Consider the following 19,352-nt stretch of genomic DNA (forward strand, 5'->3'; position numbering starts at 1 on the left):
ATCAGCAAGTACTCTTAGCCACTAGGTCATCTCTTCAGCCTCCCACCAACTGCCTTGGTTTTTCATGACAGGGCTTCTCTGTGTTGTCCTGGCTGTCCTGGAACTCACTCAGTAGACCAGGCTGGCCTTGAACTCATAGAGATACCTGCCTCTGCCTCCCAAGTACTGGGACTGAAGTGAGCACCACCACCACCACCACCACCCTGGGATTCAAGGCATGCGTCACTACTGCCTGTCTGATTTTTTTCTTTTTTAATACTGAGCCAGCCTGAGATAGTTTAATAGTCAGCCATCTCTGAGATAAGCTCTGACCCGTCACAGTGTACAATTCTTGTTGTACTGCCAGATTCTGTTTGCAAATGTTTTGTTAAGGCTTTTCCATTTGTGTCTATGAGGAGTTAGGAACTTTCAGTTTTCTGGTTTTGTATTATCTTCAAAAATATCCACATACTCAAGAATGGGTCTGTATTTATTTATTTACTAACTTACTTGCCTGCATGTGGGTGTGGAGGTCAGAGGACAACTTGCAAGAGCTGGTTCTCTCCTTTGACAATGTGGAGAATTCAACTCAGTGATTGGGCTTGGGGACAGGTATCTTTACCTGCTGAATCATCTCATTCACCCTTTTGTGCTTTCTTTACAAGTCTCAGAGTTTGAGTCATTCTGGTTTCCCAAAATAAAATGGGATACATTTCCTCCTCTTCTGTTTTTTGGAAGAAATGGTGTAATTGTAATTCAAACAGCTGATAGAATTTTACCAGAAACCCCATACAATTGTAGACATTTCGTTTTAGGAATTAAGGAAAATTGTGTGTAGTTATGTATCCGTGTGTGGTGGTTGTGCATGTGTGTGTTTATGTCTGTGTGTATGGCTATGTATGTGTGTGGTTGTGTGTGTGTGTGTGTTTATGTATGTGTGTGCAGTTATATGTGTGTGTTTATGTATTGTGTAGTTATGTGTGTGTGATTATGTATGTGTGTGATTGTGTATGTGTGTGGTTATGTATGCGTGTGTGTGGTTGTGCCTGTGTGTGCTAATGTTTGTATGTGGTTATGACCGTATGTGATTATGTGTATGTGTAACTATATGTGTGTGTGGTTATGTGCGTATGTGGTCGTGTTTGGTGGTTATGTGTCTGTGGACATGTGTGGTGGGGCACACATGCCTGTGCACATGAGCAGAGGCCAGAGGGAGATGTCAGCTCTTCTCTTTACTGCTCTTGGACCTGGGATTCACTGTTTTTCAACAATCCAGGCCATCCTCCTGTCTCACTTTCATCATAGCCCTGGGGTTATGCCTGGGTGCTGGGAATGTGAACTTGGGTCCTTATGCTTGCACGAGAAGCATTCTTAAACACTGACCCATCTTTCCACCATGGGATATTAAAAAATAATTACAAATTAACTTTTAAAATAGCTGTAGGGTTTCTCAAATTGCTATGTATTGGGTAAATTGAGGTAGTTTATGTTTTGAGGGATGAGTTATCTTATAAATTATCTCATTTACGTGCTGCTTGTTTGTAGGATCCCTTGACATTAGGGATTGTCTCTGCTTTCTTACAGACAGCATAACTGTATCCCTGTTTCTGCCACCCCAGTTTGTTTCGAATGATGTTTGTCAAATTTGTTCTTTTTCCTCCCAAGAATCAGATTCTTGACTTTCTGTGTTGCTTTAGTCTTCAGTTTCTCTGATTTCTTTCTGCTCATTGACACATTTTTTTCTCTTTGATTCAGGTTTATTTTGTTCTTTTCTGCTCATAGTTTGAGACTATTCCTCTTTTCTAATGTATGCGTCTAGCATGACTGGCCCCTCTCAGAACACATCAGCTGAATCCCACAGATGTTGTATTTTAACTGTCATTCACTTTTGTGGTTTTTCTTGGGAACATCACTGAGATTTTCACTTTGGACCATGTATTGTTATTATTGGCATGTTGCATGTTTCCCAGTATTTGGTGATTTAAAAATACTGGGAGCTGGGAGCCAAACTTGGTCTTCATGAACTGTCATTTTTTGGAGTCATCTTTCTAGCTCTGTATTCAGAGATTTTTATTTTATTTTTCTCAGAGAAAGTCTGAGAACTTTTCAGAATTCACTCTGTAGAATCTTGATTCTCTTAGCTTTGGGGGGCTTGCTTCCTGGTGCAGCCTATGTTGCGTTCTGGTACATGAACCACATGCACCTGTGTGTTCTGCTGTTGTGGGTGGAATAGTCTAGAAATATTGACTAGAACCTTTTGCTGGTTTTGTTGAATTCTGTATCTTTCCTGATTTTCTGTTTAATTGTTCAACCAGTTGTTGAAAGATAATGCTGAAATCTCTGATCTCCCTCTCTCCCTCCCTCCCTCCCTCCCTCTCTCCCTCCCTCCCTCCCTCCCTCCCTCCCCTCCCTCCCTCCCTCCCTCCCTCCCTCCCTCCCTCCCTTTTTCCCCTCTCTGAGACAAGGCTCTCACTATGCAGCCCTGGCTAGCTTGGAATTCATTGTGTAGACAGAGACTGTTCTCAAACTCATAGAGATCCTCCTGCCCCTGCCTCTGCCTCTTGAGTGCTGGGACTAAAGGTGGGCACCACCACACCCAGGTGTTTTGGCTTTTTCCCCTGAGGCAGAGTCTTTAGCCCAGTGTGACAGTGAACTCCAGTGTAGCTGAAGATGATCTTGAACCTCTGATGCCCCCACTTCCACCTCTGGAAGGCTGGCATGTGTGTGTGCCACAGTCCTGACTTATAATAGCTTTATTTTATTTATTTATTTATTTATTTATTTATTTATTTATCTATTTATTTTGGTTTTTCGAGACAGGGTTTCTCTGTGGCTTTGGAGGCTGTCCTGGAACTAGCTCTTGTAGACCAGGCTGGTCTCGAACTCACAGAGATCCACCTGCCTCTGCCTCCCAAACAGCTTTATATTTTTAAATAGTTTTTTTTTTTGAGACAAGGTGTCATATATATAGTTCGCCTAGCCTTTAACTTGCCTCAAGTTCCTGATCCTCCTTCTTCCATCTCCCAAGTGCTGGGACTATGGGCATGGGCCACAGTGCCTGCCTCAAAGTCTCTGATTTTACTTCTTAGTTTTTTCTTCAAGCATTTACCTATTCTTTATCAATAAAAACTCGGGAATCAGATATCAGGGTAAGAACCCGATTGATGAGAAGGACTGACAGAGAAGCAACCAGTGACCTCTTCTCTCTCCTTCTTCAATCCAAGAAGGCCAAGAGTCTTTCTAAGCCCTTCCCTACTGCTTCCTGTGTGTCTTTATATGTCCTGGGTTTTCTATGGCTAATTTTGGTAGCATAGTAGCTAGCTTCACCCTCTGATTCCAAGTAAACTTTATTTGCAGTCTCAGGACTGTCAGAGTGTGATCAAAATATCCCACAACATGGGTATGTCAGTTTCTTAAACAAATTTGGTGACTTAAAACAAGACATTTTGGAGGCACTAGAGGTTGACCCTGGGACCTTGCACATGCTAGGCAAGAGCTCTACCTAGAGCTACAGCCCCACCCATTTTTATTCTTTATCTCCAGATAGAATCTCACTTGCCATTCTCCTGCTTTAGCTTCCACTAAACCTGTAGAAGACACAATTCCAACAATTCTGGAGGTCTGAGGTCCAAAATCGGTATCTGTGAGCTAAAGCCATTGCCAGGTCTCTCCAAATCCTTGGGTTCATCCTCACCTCTTCTTGTGTCATGTATCCTTCTGCTTGCTTCTTAGGAGGACATTCGTGATGACATTTAGGGCTCCCTGGATAATCTAGGATAACCCAATCCTGCCCACACAGTCTTTTTGCCTATGATAACTGTCTCAGAGGCCATCTCTGGGGACCACCACTCAACCCATCCCGAGGACACACAGTTGGGTCTAGTCTCCACCCTGGCCTAGTGCTGTGGGTATAGTGGATCTTCAGTGGTTTGCCTGCTGCAGGGCAGAAATGTCCTCCCCACTCACTTGCTTAAGAAGACTGGACTCTGGAGGTTCTTAGGGTCTGTGTTCTGAGATGTTTTGAAATGCTGACTCCTTTAGCTCCAAGGCTGAGTTATTTGGGGCAAAGGATATAAATTATTCACCCTGAACTCTTTGTGCTGGGCTCTAGAAATGGCACAAATCCTGCTTTGTGTGCCTTTCACAGAGTCCGGGGGAAGCATTGCTGCCATTGCAAGGGAAAGACAGTGATAGAGTCATGGAGAACATCACTCCTGCCTGACTTCTCCCAAGAACAAATGCCAGTCTCTCAATCCTTTATTTAGGAGACAGTCTCATGTATTCCAGACTGGCCATGTACCTCAGGCTGGCCAGATCTCATATGGGACATGATCTCAAAGGCCTGTTCCTCAGCCAGGTACTGAGATTAGGTGGCTGTGCTGCCCGGTGTTAAATTTCTTTCTTTTGGCCTCCACTTCCTGACTGCAATTTGGGGAGGGCTGGCTGCGTCTCCCTCTGGTCAGTATAGCCTGCCCCCTGCTGGTCACAGTGAGTACGATTCTGAAGAAGTAGGATAAACAGCTTGGCTGTCAAGTTGGTGGCTCAGTGACCAGTCACCTCACGCACACTGATAGTGGAACTCAGGGGATTGTTACTGGGTCCTGGCTTTTGCTATAGTCAGAAGGGTCCATCCATTAGATCCAGGTTCTTGTTTTGTCCTGAATTTCAAAGCCCTTTCAAGACTGTTCATTCCATTTCTGTCTGTGGACTATCTATTGCCTTCTGTTACATCCCTGCTATTGCTTAATTATTTAGGGTTGAGTTTGTTGCTTGCAGCCAGAGTATTCTGACTAACAGTGCTGTGGGAAAAGAGGTCCCTGTGAGAAGGGTGTGGAACCAAGAAATGTGTGTGTGTGCTTTAGTCTTCAGTGGGTGTGTGATATCCCAGAGGCTTGGGGCTGCAAAAGTCTTTAGAAATCCTAGGGAATTCCACCCACGGAGTGGGTTCTCTTACAACATCTCTACTGACTGTCTTCAGCATTGCTTAGAGGTCCTTCCAGAAGCAAATGATGCCACCCCCGGGAAGAGGCGGCAGCATCACCCTTGACTGCCTCCTCCAAGCATTTCTTTCTCTTATTAGCTGGAATTTGTTGCAACCCAGTGCTGACCCTCTATATGTTCCCCACTCTCCCTTCTCTGCCCAGGAGGCTCTTCACAGACTTAAGACAGGAGAAGCAACTCAGACTGGCTTTCTTCAGGCAGCATAAAGCTCATGTCCCCAGGACTTAGGTCATCGCCCCAGCAGGGATATTTAGTTCTAGTTAAACAATATTCACCAACAAGTATGAATTGCCAGGTCAACCCAGACACTCAGAAAAGGTCAAAGCCAGGAAGAACCATCACTTCCTCACTCAGGACCCCCTACTTTTTTAAACTGTAGCCTCAAATAAGGCAGCTTGCTGACACTCCTGCCTCTCCTGACTCACTGGCTTAGCACTCAACTAAGCTCTTTTCACTCATGCTTCCTCCAATCCTCCCTTCCCTAGTTGGCTCCCTGTTCTTTTGTTTTTTTCCATTTATAGCCCAGTTAAAGACAGCAGAGCCTGCCTAACTTTGCTATAGAACACTCAGAAGGATGTTGCCCTCAGATTCCCTTGCAATGTTGGCTGTGAACACACAGAAGAAGGGCCTGTTGGAAGCTTGGCATCGCTCTCCAAGCATCCAAACAGCTGGGAGCAGGAAGAGCCACAGCCCAGATTAGGGCTGGCTGAGGTCTCTAAAGGTAAGCCTCTGCTCATGCTGTAATGGTTGTTACTCATTTTCTTTTGGGAGCAGTTAATTCCGATCTTAATGTCAGAGCTAACAGCCAAAAGACAGCAGGTTGAATCTGCAATTATTGATACCATGCACAGTCATTTTCAAAAAGGCTACAAAGTGAATTTGGATAATTGTGAAACTTGGATTCTGTCCACAGAAACTGTCAAATACTCGATGTCACTGGACTCCTAGAGGGTCAGCTCACCTGGTCATACCTCCTCCTGTCAACTCAGGGACTTTCCAGGCCCTTTGCTCCCTCTGACTGCAGAAGGTGCAATCCCCAGGTTCTAAGTTGCTCTGGACAAGTCTTGGCTGACCTTGAAGGATCTAAAAGGTGGGGAAGATGGCTCAGCAGGTGAAGGAAATCACTACTATTAGCATCATAAGTCTGAGGACCCAAGCTCAGTTACTGAGAAAGCTGGATGTGGTAGGGGGTAACTGCAGTCCCAGCACTCTTATGGTGAGATGGGCGGCAGAGACAGGAGAATTACCAATGAAACCTGTGGATCAGTTAACCTTGAGTACACAGTGCAACAGCAGAAATGGGAGACACCCTACCTCAAGGTGCAAGATAAAAGTACAGACTCCTGAAAGCTGTCCTTTGACAACTCAAACACGCGCACGCACACACACACACTATATGGGGTGGGTAGGAGGGCTTTGAGCCCTGAAGTAGAAAATTTATATATTTCTTTTGGTGTGTGTGTGTTTATTTTGGAGTTTTGTGCTTCTGGGGATCGAACCCGGAGTATTATGCACAGCAAGTAAGCCTTGTTCCACTAAGCTACATCTCTAGAGTAAGTGTAAGTGGCCTTGGTTCTCAAAGCCCATGTTATTATGTTATGAAATTCTCACAAAGCCCCACAAGTGAACAGATGAGACAGGCTTATCAAACTGACTCTGTATCACACACAATTCAAGTCCAGGGAGAGGAAGCCAGAAAGCCTAGAGGACCACACTAAACCCAGGCCCAGCCACCTTACAGAATCCCTGCTCGTGGGTACCCATTGTGGGTTCAGGATCTCCCATCCATGCCTGATTTGGGACTTTGCCGATAGTAAGAGCCTCACAGGCTGCTCTCAGTGGGATTGTTGAGATTGGTGGGGCGGGGGGGAGGTTGCTGGGTCCATGGGTAGCCTGGAACCCACTTAGAAGCCGAGCCCTGGGCATTCTGAGAACCAGGAAGGGGAAGGTGCTTCCATTTTGTTGCTGGGGAAGTTGAGCAGGATTGGAGCCTGTTTTCTTGAAGTCGGGTAGCTTTTTGGAAAACAGCGAAGTTCACATTACAGGTCGGAGCTGGCTGCATTCTGAGACAGCAAGGAGGCCAGGTTCATTTCCTGTTGGTGTGGTGTGCAGGTGGCAATGATAGCGGCCCTGTCTCTGGACAACGAATTCAAGAAGAAACCCTCAGGGCATCCTGCCAACTCAACTTTTCCTGAGAAACACAGTGTCAGAAAAGCTAGCTTATTGCCAGCTAGCCAGCAGGGTACTGTGCAGTCCCTGGCGAGCCAGCGGGGCAGGAGCGGTGCGATTCTTGAGAAAGCACACATTCGAATCACAGTTTGGGTAGAAAGCAGCTTCCATGCTTTGGTCTCCTCTGGCCCCGCGGCAGGCCCAGGCCCGCCTCTGCTGGAAGGAAGTCAGGCCTCCTCCCCACAGGAGGAAGGGCCTCCTGCCTGTGGTTGGGCATTGTACTCTCCGGATTCCAAGCTGTCAGTCAGTTTCCCTGGAGGCAGGGCTCTGGGATGCTGACCCTGCAGATTGTTTTGTTAGGTTTCTCCCACAATTAATTTGGAAATTACCCACCTGCCCACAACCTCTCCAGGTGTTGTATAAATCACCAGGTTTTTCCTGCAGTTTGGTGTGACCAAGGTAGATTGAAGTTGGGAGGGTCCACCACGGGACACCAGCTCTGGAAGACAGGCTTGCTTTTTAGAAAAGCCGGTCCCCTCCAGCTTTGGCACTAACCGTCTGAAGCAACTGGATCCACGTATATCATCTTTAAGCCTCACACGCCCTGTGGAGATAAGTCATGGGCGTGTGGAGTCGCCAAGCTCAGAGGCCCAAGGAGAGAAGGCTCCAGGCAGGACTAACACGCAAGTGTCCTGACTGCACATCCAGGCAGGGAAACTCCTAAGACTTCTGTTCACGGAGTCTGTCAATCCACCTCCTGAAGAGACCACGTGGCCTAGAGCAGCCTCCTTACACTTCACTCTCCTTGCCCAAAGAACATGAGAAACCTAGTCCACCTCAGGGCTGTTGTGAGAATCCAGAGGTTAAAAATCCTGCAAACCCCAGAGGCAGTGGGCTCTGTGGTAATGTTAGGGCATTGCACAGCTGGGAAAGGCCCTGGCATTAATTCATAGAGGAGCTGTGGTCAGCCTAGCTGTTCTTTGCAGTTAAGTGTGAGGTAAGACTACAGGATCTTTTGGCTGTGTTTGGTGATAAAAGTGGCAAAATAAGACTTAGGGAAGTAAATCAAGGGTCAGTCTGACCCACAACACCAGACCATATGGGGTCGTTTGGCATACATTTGGCTTTAGGTAGCAGGAGGTTCAAGGATAGTCTAAACTTGACGGATATGGCTTATTTCCAACAACAGAGCACACAGGTAGAATGGAGGCTTCCAGCGCTGGTTCAGCTTGGTGATATCCCCAGGCTCCAGGTCCCCATGGGCAGGCTGCTGTATTTTTTTGGTTAGACACCCTGGGCCTCATGTGGCTGCCATGCTTCCAGGGGTTACACTCAACATCCAAAGGTTAAAAAAAAAATACTGTTGTCCCTTTCCCCTTCTCTGGGGGACCATGTATGTCTCTCTTAGGGTCCTCCTTGTTCCCTAGCTTCTCTGGCAGTGTGGATTGTAGGCTGGTAATCCTTTGTCTATGTCTTAAATCCATACCATGTCTGTCTTTTTGTGACTGGGTTACCTCACTCAGGATAGTTTCTTCTAGTTCCATTTGCCTGTGAATTTCAAGATTCCATTGTTTTTTTTTTTTCTTTTTCCTGCTGAGTAGTACTCCATTGTGTAAATGTGCCACATTTTCTCTATCCATTCTTCAGTTGAGGGGCATCTAGGCTGCTTCCAGATTCTGGGTATTACAAATAATGCTGCTATGAACACAGTTGAACAGATGTCCTGGTTGTATGAATGTGCATCTTTTGGGTATATGCCTAAGAGTGGAATTGTTGGATCTTGTGGTAGACTGATTCCCATTTTCCTGAGGAACTTTCACACTTATTTCCAAAGTGGCTGTATGAGTTTGCACTCCCACCAGCAGTGGAGGAGTGTTCCCCTTTCTCCACATCCTCTCCAGCATAAACTGTCTTTGGTGTTTTTGATTTTAGCCATTCTGACAAGAGCAAGATGGTATCTCAGAGTTGTTTTGATTTGCATTTCCCTGATGGCTAAGGATATTGAGCACTTTCTTAAGTGTCTTTCAGCCATTTTAGACTCCTCTATTGAATTCTCTATTTAGTTCTGTACCCCACTTTTTAATTGGATTAGTTGGTGTTTTAGCTTCTTGAGTTCTTTGTATATTTTGGAAATCAGCCCTCTGTCAGATGTGGAGTTGGTGAAGATCTTTTCCCATTCTGTGGGCTGCTGTTTTGTCTTATTGATTGTGTCCTTTGCCTTACAGAAGCTTCTTAGTTTCAGGAGGTCCCATTTACTAATTGTCAATCTCAGTGTCTGTGCTACTGGTGTTATGTTCAGGAAGCGGTCTCCTGCACCAACTCATTCAAGGGTATGTCCCACTTTCTCTTCTAAAAGGTTCAGTGTGGCTGGATTTATGTTGAGGCCTTTGATCCATTTGGACTTAAGTTTTGTGCATGGTGATAGATATGGATCTATCTGCAGTCTTCTACATGCCAGCATCCAGTTATGCCAGCACCATTTGTTGAAGATGCTTTCTTTATTCCATTGTATAATTTTAGCCTCTTTAGTCAAAAGTCAGGTGTTCGTAGGTGTGTGGGTTAATATTAGGATTTTCAATTGATTCCATTGGTCTACCTGTCTAATTTTGTGTCAATACCAAGCGGTTTTCAGGACTATGGCTCTGTAATAGAGCTTGAAGTCAGGGATGGTGATGCCTCCAGAAGTTCCTTTATTGTATAGGGATGTTTTGGCTATCCTGGGTCTTTTGTTTCTCCATATAAATTTGAGAATTTTTCTTTCAAGGTCTGTGAAGAATTGTGTTGGGATTTTGATGGGGATGCATTGAATCTGTAGATTGCTTTTGGCAAGATTGCCATTTTTATTATGTTGATCCTACCTACCCAAGAGCACAGGAGATCTTTCCATTTTGGGGTATTTTCTTTAATTTCTTTCTTTAAAAACTCAAAATTCTTGTTATACAGCTAATTGGGAGCATGTGGGGAGGAGAGAGGGAGTTAGGAGAAAGAGAAGAGGAGAAGAGGAGGGGAGAGAAGGACATGAGGGAGCAGGAAGTTGAGTTGGAGGAAGAATGGAGGAGAGCAAGAAAAGAGATACCATAATAGAGGGAACCATTATAGGTTTAAAGAGAAATCTTGCACTAGGGAAATGTCCAGAGATCTACAAGGATGATCCCAACTAACAATCTAAGCAATAGGTGGAGAGGCTACCTTAAATGCCTTCCCTGATAATGAGATTGATGACTACCTTATATGCCATCCTAGAGCCTTCATCCAGTAGCTGATGGAAGCAGAAGCAGAAGCAGACACTCACAGATAAACACTGAGCTGAATTCCTGGAATCCAGTTGCAGAGAGGGAGGAATGATGAGCAAAGGGGTAAAGACCGGGCACAGAAACAATTGGTCTGAACAAGGGGAGCTCATGGACTCCAGACTGATAGCTGGGAAACCAGCATAGGACTGATCCAGACCCCCGATGGTGTCAGTTAGGAGGCCTGGGTAAGCTATGGGGCCTCTGGTAGTGGATCAGTATTTATACCTAGTATATGAATGGACTTTGGGAGTCCATTCCCAAAGTCCATGCCCATAGGGGTATATTCTCTCAGCCTAGACACACAGGCTGGCATGCTTAAAATCCTTGGTTCAAACAGCCCTGTGGCCATGTCCCCATGAGTTTCTGGCCAGGGAAGGTGAGGATCCTTAACACAAAGCTGAATAGTAGGGTGAAGGTTTGGTGAAAAATTGGAGTTAGAGAAAGCTAAGTGAGGGCTGGAGAGATGGCTCAGCGGTTAAGAGCATGGCTTCTTTTCCAGAGGACCCGGGTTCAATTCTCAGCACCCACATGGGCAGCTCACAACTGTCTGTAATTTCAGTTCCAGGGGATCTGACACCTTCACACCATTACACATAAAAATAAAGTTAAATAAAAAAGAAAGCAAAGTGAAAATACATAAAATGTAGTTTTCTCACAGTATTGATTCCTATCCCTGAGCTCTCTTGACTTAGGTCAGGCTCCTTCCCTGAAAGAGACTGGTCCAGCTCAAGTTTGAGTCGGGCTGCCCACTGGCTGCTGGGTGAGGATGGATGGACAGATGAGGAGGCATCAGGAAGCTCGGTGAACAGGCTCAGAGAGAGGAAGAGCTCCCAGGGGATGGATCCAGGTTGGAGCCAGGATGCAGGGTTATGTGGTTCGCTGAGAGAGTGGTCTGAGTGAGTTCATGGTAAACAGGACTCGTGGGATGTCTGGAAATAGCAAATGGCATAGTGGCTGAAGCTTAGGGTGCAGGCATGGCAGGGAGAGGGGGCCAGAGGGTATAGAGAGAGGGTGAGAAGCTGGGGTTGTATGTCGCACCCAGAGAAACAAGCTTTGGGCTGGCACTGGGAGCAGAGTGGAGGCAGGAGGCAGAAGCACTCTTGGGACCCTTGACAGTTGCTGGAGTCTCAAGAGTGTTAAACTTTGTCAGACATGGTCTTCATACTTTATTTCTGTGTCTCCATTCCTGCAGAACCATAGCTGTCTTGCTTTGTCCATCCCATTGAGAAGCTGCTACAGATTCCCAGGTATTGAGATCACTAGCCTGAGATCCATCCTGACTCAGTTTCTCCATCCCCTCTTCCCTCTGGGAGGGGCTGGTACCTGATCCCTGGACCTCTCAGACTCTGCCTTCTTATACCTAGGAAACCTTCTGGGTTCTGCTGGAAATCTGAGCTTTGGCTCTCAGAAGGGATGGGGTGTGGGGCTGTCACCATGCAGCCTGAACTCTACAGGAAGCAGACACTGTGCCAAAGGACAAGGGGTGGAAAGACCTGCACCAGCTCATTAAGGACTTGCCTTTTCCCACTCCATCTCTGGCTATCTTTATTTTTTTAATGAAAAAATATAACTTTTTTGAAACAGCCTCATGTATCCCAGGATAGCTTTGAACTTACCATGTAGCCAAGAATGACCTGGAACTTCTGATCCTCCTCTCTTTACCTCCTCGGTGCTGGGGGTACAGGTTTGCACTACTACACCTGGTATGTAAGGTGCTGAGGAGGGGACCCAGGGCTTCATGCACACTTAGCAAGCACTCTACTCACTGAGCCATATTCTTGCTTCGCCACTTCTGTTTTCCATGCTCTTCACTGCTCTGTTTGCTTTGAGAAATGTAGTTACTCTGCTTCTCCTCCTGGTGTTTTGAGTTAGTTTTTTGACCAGTCACTGTCTAGTGTTTCCACCTATATCATTGAAGGCCTTACCAGGGGAGCCCTCCCAGCCCTGAAAGCTGCATTCCATTGCAAACCAACAATCTCACCTCTCTCCCACCTCCTGTCACAGTCAATCCCTCTACCTTTAGAGTCTTTGTTTAGGATGATGGCTAGTCAGAGTCTCCCTCACTCAGATACCAATGACAGTGAAATTGTGGGACAGTCTCACGCATCTCTGGGTTCCACAGAATGCACACTCATGGTATTCCTGTGGATCCTATAATTATGAATGCATGTGAACACTGGGAGGTGTGAGGACTGAGGCGTGTGAACACTGAGGTGTGTGAGCACTGAGACTTGTGAGCACTGAGAAGTGTGAGCAATGAGATGTGTGAGCGCCGGGATGTGTGAGCTCAGGCTTTTTTGTATGTTGCAATGTGATCCTGGGAACAGCATTGCCCCAACCTGTCGTTCATGGTACAGAATGCCATCAAAATTGCTTTTCATCAAGAAGTGTTTTCACAGACATTTTGTCTTGGCAACGCCCACCCAGGAGGCAGCATTTCTTAGGAAGAAGATGGACACTGAAGGCCAAGTTCCTCAGAATGGATGGGTGTGTGTGCGAGTGTATGTGGCGGTGGTGGTGGTGGTGGTGGTGGTGGTGGTGGTGGTGGTGTGTGTGTGTAGATTCTTTAGGGCATCCAGAGAACTCTGGCTGTCTAGAGAGGACCCTTAGCCCACACTAAGTGAGACAGGGATCCCTTCATGCCAGCTGTTGTTCTCTAAGAAGAAAGCTGAATATATGCATATATATGTGTATATATATGTGTGTGTGTATAGTATAATATAGTATGGCATAGTATAGTATATTTTATGCATATGAGTGATTTTCTTGAATATACGACTGTGTACCATGTGCATGTCTGATGCCCATAGAGGTCAGGAGGGGGCATTGGATCCCTTAGAACTGGAGTTATGTACTGTTGTTAGCTTGCCTGTGGGCTCTGGGAATGGAACCCAGGCCCTGTGGAAGAGCAGCCAATGATCTTAACCACTATGTCTCTAGCCCATAAATAAGCCTGTTTTGAAAAGATGCTCCCAAGTATATCCCCAGCGAATGTCATTGTCAGTGGTGCAACTGGAAACAGAGTGGGGTGCACTCTAAGGCCAGAACTCTCTTCTCTCTGCAGATGGAGCTGCTATGAGGCAGTGTTGTGGGGGTGTTTTAGAGTTCCTGGTCAGAAGTGGGGCTTCTGGAAGCTATATTGGGGGGTTTCAGCTCTTATTAAAATAAAATAGTTTCTTCTGTTTTCAAAGTTCTGTCTCAGCTAGGACCTGTGAGCTCATGACAATTTGTTGAAAGACAGGTTCTGGTCCAGTGGGATTCACTGGGGCCTGAGATCACACATTTCTAGGGGAGGTGGGAGGTGTGTGTGTGGGGTAAGGTGGGAGGTGACAAGAACACTGAGGAAGCACTGGCCTTTAGTGGAAACACGGGAGGGTTCCTTCCACAGTAGCTTCTCCTGGACCTCACAAAAGTGCACCCTGAATTCGAGAAAGAGCAAGGCAAGAGGAGTTAGAGAACATGGGGAGGGAGGGCCACGCACACAGGGGACCTGTACTTAGTATTTAGTATTACAAATGGCTGAAACTGAGGCCTACCCCTGTGGGAAGGACTGTGATTAAAAATCACACAATATCCCAGTTCTTTCCAGGCGCATGCCTGGAGTTCAGAGCTTGGCAAGCCTAGCTAGCTGAGCCATGCGTCCCAGGTTGGTGGCTTCCACACACACTCATGAGCTTACCAATGTAAGCCTGAGTGCACACCTGCATAAAGACACAAGGTAGGCACATGTATGTCTCACATGCATACACACCAACAGCACAAAAATCAAGCAGAAACACAAGGAAAGAGTCAAGATTCTGGCCTCCTACACTGGGAAAATAAAACCAAAACCAAATCTAGAAAAGGAACTGCCCAGTTAACTGTGGGCCAACTTTAGGACCCTCTGTGTTTTTGTCTGTTTCGTTATTTTGTTTCGGAGACAGAGTCTCGGAGTCCATGCTGCTCTGGAACTCACCGTGTAGCCAGGCTGCCTCAGCCTTGGTAGTGCTAGGATGACATGCATGAGCCACCACGCTCCTTCTCTTTCTTTCTCTTACACCTTTTTCAGTGAACAAACATTCTGACTTTATAATAAGGAAAACTAATTTTAACAAAAACAATTTTGCACAAATTTCGTAGAAAATTGGGGCGTTCTTTAGTAAACTGCAGTCGTAAGCTGCAGATTCGTGCCCTGTGGAGGAGTTGGACTGAAATCTTCCGTAGCGGAGCCTTTTTACTCTTCTGGGATCACTGCGATGGCAGTGAGGATGGGAGCTGGGGCAGCCAGGGCTATCTCCCGCCCTTAACCTCAGGTATCTTTCAGCCCAAGTTAGGAAGGAAGCGCGCTAACCGTACTAAATGACCCCGGGCTGCTTTTGTTGCTAGTTTCCTCACCTTAATTGCAAAGCAAAATTAATTTGAAAGAAAATAAATGTTACAGCTCTGGGGCGAATTCTAACGAGCCTCCGGCAATTAGGGAAGAAAGCATCTAATTACTCACAGCCCGCGGGAGCCTGCACGATGCTGGGGTGCTAGGCCCGCTTACCTGCAAACTGTCTCTCAACAGAAAGAGGGGAAGAGAGAAAAATGAACGCGCTTCAGGTCTCAGAGCACCCCTAAAACGGGAGCCCGAGGGTCTGAGTCCACAGATGTGGAGGAGAGAGCTACGAGGGGGATGCGCTGAAAGGTCCTTGCCTCGTGAGAGCGTGAGAGCGTCCCGCCACCCCACTGCTCTGGGCCAGTTGCGGAAGGGCTGTCTGTGTCCTCAGCTTACGGTCCCAGTCTTCCAGGGCCCGGGTCCAGTCTCGAGCGCGCGTTCCACACACCCAGTTCCCTCGGAGCAGCATCTTTCTTGGACACCGACTCTTTCCTTGGGCAGCATCTCATCAAGCACCAAGACCCATGCGAAGACTCAGCCTTCCCATCCAGTCGCCACCGCCCCCCCCGCCTCCCCCCCCCCGCCCCAGGTTTGACTGTCTCTCTTTCTCCCTCCTCCTTTAACTCCAGGAGGACCATCTGAGGTAGCAAACACAAAATCCTAATTCGTAGGTGAGGACACTGGAAAGGCCGGTTTAAGGTTAATGGTAATGTCAAAGCACCCAATTTGGCAATTAGGAAACAAAGGCTTAATTTCGGAAATAATATGGGCAAAAACTGCTTTTTTTCAGCCCAGAGGAGAATGCACCGGCGATGATGGTCAACTCCCTCTCTTTAAGAGATAGGTAAGGCTGTATAGCAGGGACACAGGACATGGGACATAGAACCCTCAACTTCATACCCGGAGGAACCCACCAAGAGAGGAAGGGACCTGAACACCCGGACTATTCCAGAGTTACAGGGTTGAAAGTCACCTGCCTCCAGATGGTCATTCACTACACCCAAACCCCAAAGCCCCAGAAAGCTCCCAGTGCTATTGAATACTTGAGCAAGGATGCTAGAGCTGTAAGTGTGATGTAGCTCCAACATTTGAAGGCAAGGATGAAAGAAGGTGGAGACATTTTATCGGTTTTTATCTTGAGTATGTGGGAATGGTATTATATATATATATATATATATATATATATATATATATGCTTAAATACAATCTACTATCACAACTAATTTCACCTATTAATTTCCATTTTATTAATGTACCTAATAGAAAATTTTAAATTATACTTGTGGCTTGTGCTGTATTTCTGTTGGACTACGACTTAGATAAATACTGATAGGAACTAAATTCGCACATCTCTGTGAACAGGGTAGTACAGCCCCCCCCCCATTATCAATACTTTCATGGCATCTTTTCACAACCACTCCCTTCCTTACCAAGTTATCTACACAGAAAAAGTCCGGGTTTCTCTTGCAGGTGTTCACTTGCTCAAGATTTTTATTAAATCAGTCCATCTTAAAAAAAAAAAAAAACAACCAAACCAAAACAAAACAAAAACCAAACTAGGCTGACTGAAGGCAGTGGAACCCTTCCTTGGTATTAGATGTTTTTGCTCTAAAACTAAACCTGAGGAGAAAGATGGAAACAGGTTGGACTTTTCATGACGTTGAGCTCTAATTTCGATGAACTTACTGCCTCAAATAAACAAAATACAAAATGAAGTTAAAGAAACCTTTTTTTTTTTTAAGATCGCTCCAATTTATTACTTTTTCTTTCCTTTTTGTTCGAGAAGGGTGCTGAGGCAGGCATTGTGGAGGACATGGAAAACAGAGCAGACAGGCCCAATTATTGTAAGGCCACTCCCCCACCCCATCCTCCTTATTAGAAAACCAGAGTTTTGACCGGGTAGTGACTGCTGTAGAGTGATCAATACATCTTACTTAAAATATTCAATAATTAGGACATAATCTCTTCTTGGAGCTAGTCCCGGGACTTTGGGTTTAATACTTGCCAATGATCTGTTCCCATTCCCTGGATGGGTGGCTCACCAATGCTGCCAAATATGGAACGATGGCACCCAAGATAATGAATGGGAGGGGGTTAAAAATGAGATTGTAAAATCTCACAGCCCTCCTGTGTAACAGACAGACTGAAACTGCAGGCAATGGGACGGGATCTCACTGGGGAAACTGTCTCTCAATTAGGCTTGTGGTCCTTGGAGTCAGGTAAAACCAGTCCAGCTGAACAGAGTTATTTTATTTTTAAAGCAACTTCTTTTGCAAATTTGTTCTCTCTTTAAGAAGAAAGGCACCGTCCGAGCCCTTTATTGTAGTAAGGTAGTCAAAAATACAAGAGGCCCAGCTTGTAGAAAGCCCGAGTTTGGCGTAGCACAGCATACTCTGAAGCCATCACAGTTCGGATCCTACATTCTGGTGTAGACAACTATGCTGCTCTCCACCCTTTACAGCCTAGGACCCTCCCTAGTAAAAAGGCAGAAAGTCATACTCTTTGGGGCTTCGCATCATCGAGGATCCCTTGCCAGTCCGAACGCGGCTGTAAGCCTCCTCATGTTCACCCACATCCAGAGCAAATCGGGTCTGCGAATAGTGTGCAAGACATGGGGCCCTTACGGTGCTCAGGGGTCTTGCATGAGAGTCTCAATCCTACACACTTTTTAGTCCTCTTTGCCGGTTCCGGGGGATTAACGTCTTTCGGAACGTCTTGGAGTCTGGGAGGTTTCGTGCCTACCTCCGGCTCACATGGCAGACACGAACCGATCCACTGCGCCGGTATAGGCGGTGGCGTGGCGGGCATGGTAGGCGCCGCCACCGCCCGCTCCGAGCTGCCCGCTGGGATTGTAGCAGGGCCCCAGCGCCGCTCCGAACTGGCCCGGCGACGTGCGCCCATAGAAGTCCACCGCGGCTTCCACGCCGCCGCCGCCGCCTCCTCCCGCGGGGGGCGAGGCGGGTCCGCCAGGCGGCGGCGGCAGCGGCGAAGAGCGCGCTGCTCGCCCCCTGCGGCGTCGGGTCGGGCCCGCGTAGGCGGCGGCGTAGGCGGCGGGGTTGACCGGTCGCGCACCCGCGCACACCGCCGGCTGGAAGCTCCCGGAGCCGGCCGCTCCCGCCGCCGACGCGAAGGCACAGGAGCCGCCGGCCGCAGACGGCGCGGGGCCGAGATCCGGGCTGAGCGGCCTCTCGGGAACCAGGCCGAAGACGCGGCAGGGTCCCGGCGATGCGGCGGGGTAGTAGACGGGCGGGGGCGCGGCGAGCGGCGGCGCGTAGCCCGCGTAGACGGCGCCGGGTAGGCCGGCCGGGCGGTGGGAACGGCGCCCGGGAAGATGGCGGCGGCGGCAGCGGCGGCGGCGGCCGCGGCATCGTGCATGTAGGCGGGGTAGGTGGACAGGTCCGAGCGCTTGAAGCGCTTGCGACGGCGCAGGAAGCTGCCGCTCTCGAACATGTCCTCGGCGTTGGGGTCGAGCGCCCAGTAGTTGCCCTTGCCCGGGCGGCCCGCCTCGCGCGGGATCTTGAGGAAGCAGTCGTTGAGCGTGAGGTTGTGGCGGATGCTGTTCTGCCACTTCTTGGGGTTGTCGCGGTAGAACGGGAAGCGCTCAGTGATGAACTTGTAGATGCCGCCCAGAGTCAGGCGGCGCTCGGGAGCGTGTGCGATGGCCATGGCGATGAGCGCGATGTAGCTGTAGGGCGGCTTCCCCCGCTGCAGGGGGCGCTTGCGTCGCCGTCCGCCCGGGCCACGGCCCGCTGCCTCCGCCGGGACCCCCGCGCCCGCCGCCACCACCGCCGCCGCCGCCGCCGCCTCGCCGCTCTCTTCCTTCACCGCTGCCAGCGCTCCGGCTGCGGCGGCGGGGGCGGCGGCGCGCTCTCGGCCGTCATGGCGCCGCGGTCCCCCGTACCCCCGCTGCCGACGGCCGCGCTGGCCGGGGACCCCGAACTCCGGGAGCCGACGCCGGGCTCTCGCGGCTGGCACCGAAAGCGCTGCGGGCACGGGAACCTCGGGACCCGGAGCGCCGCGCTCACCGACGGCTCGTCTGGGGCACTCGGCGCAGGGTCCTTGGTGGCCTGGTGCCAGGCGATTGGGGGGTCCGGACGTGGCTCCGAGGCCGAGGCAGTTATTTGGGAATCCCTTCGGGTCCGAGGACGACCGTCGAGGCGGTGCGCGTTGAGGAGGGTGCGGGCTGGGGTCCCGGGGGAGGGCTGTCAGTGGGGGCGCCGTACACCCCTGCCGGGGCCGCCCATGCCGCACCCCTCGGCGAAGGTACAGCTCAAGCCCAAGGCAGAGTGGCGAGGCCAGCGGCGAGGCAGGCGAGCGGCCCGGGCCAGGTGGCGGGCGACTGCTCCGTTTTGCAGCCCTGGACTCCAGCCCGGAGTAAGGCCAGCGAGGCGCTCTCCTGCACACACCTGAGCCAGCTCCTCCCTCCGCCGGCTTCTCCTCCTTAAAGGCGCCAGCAAACACGGGGCGTAACCGGTTACCTGCCCGCCCCCGACTGCCCCCCCCCCCACACCCAGTCGACTGGCACACCTCCCCAGGTAGCGGCGGCGGCTCAG

General features: G+C 48.8%; 1 pseudogene; it reads right to left on the bottom strand.

The window, feature by feature from the left end:
* Window positions 1–17,548: 17,548 nt before the first annotated feature.
* Window positions 17,549–18,680, bottom strand: LOC113834438 (annotated as a pseudogene).
* Window positions 18,681–19,352: the final 672 nt, after the last annotated feature.

Source organism: Cricetulus griseus, chromosome 2, assembly GCF_003668045.3.
Source record: "Cricetulus griseus strain 17A/GY chromosome 2, alternate assembly CriGri-PICRH-1.0, whole genome shotgun sequence".
Taxonomy (NCBI): domain Eukaryota; kingdom Metazoa; phylum Chordata; class Mammalia; order Rodentia; family Cricetidae; genus Cricetulus; species Cricetulus griseus.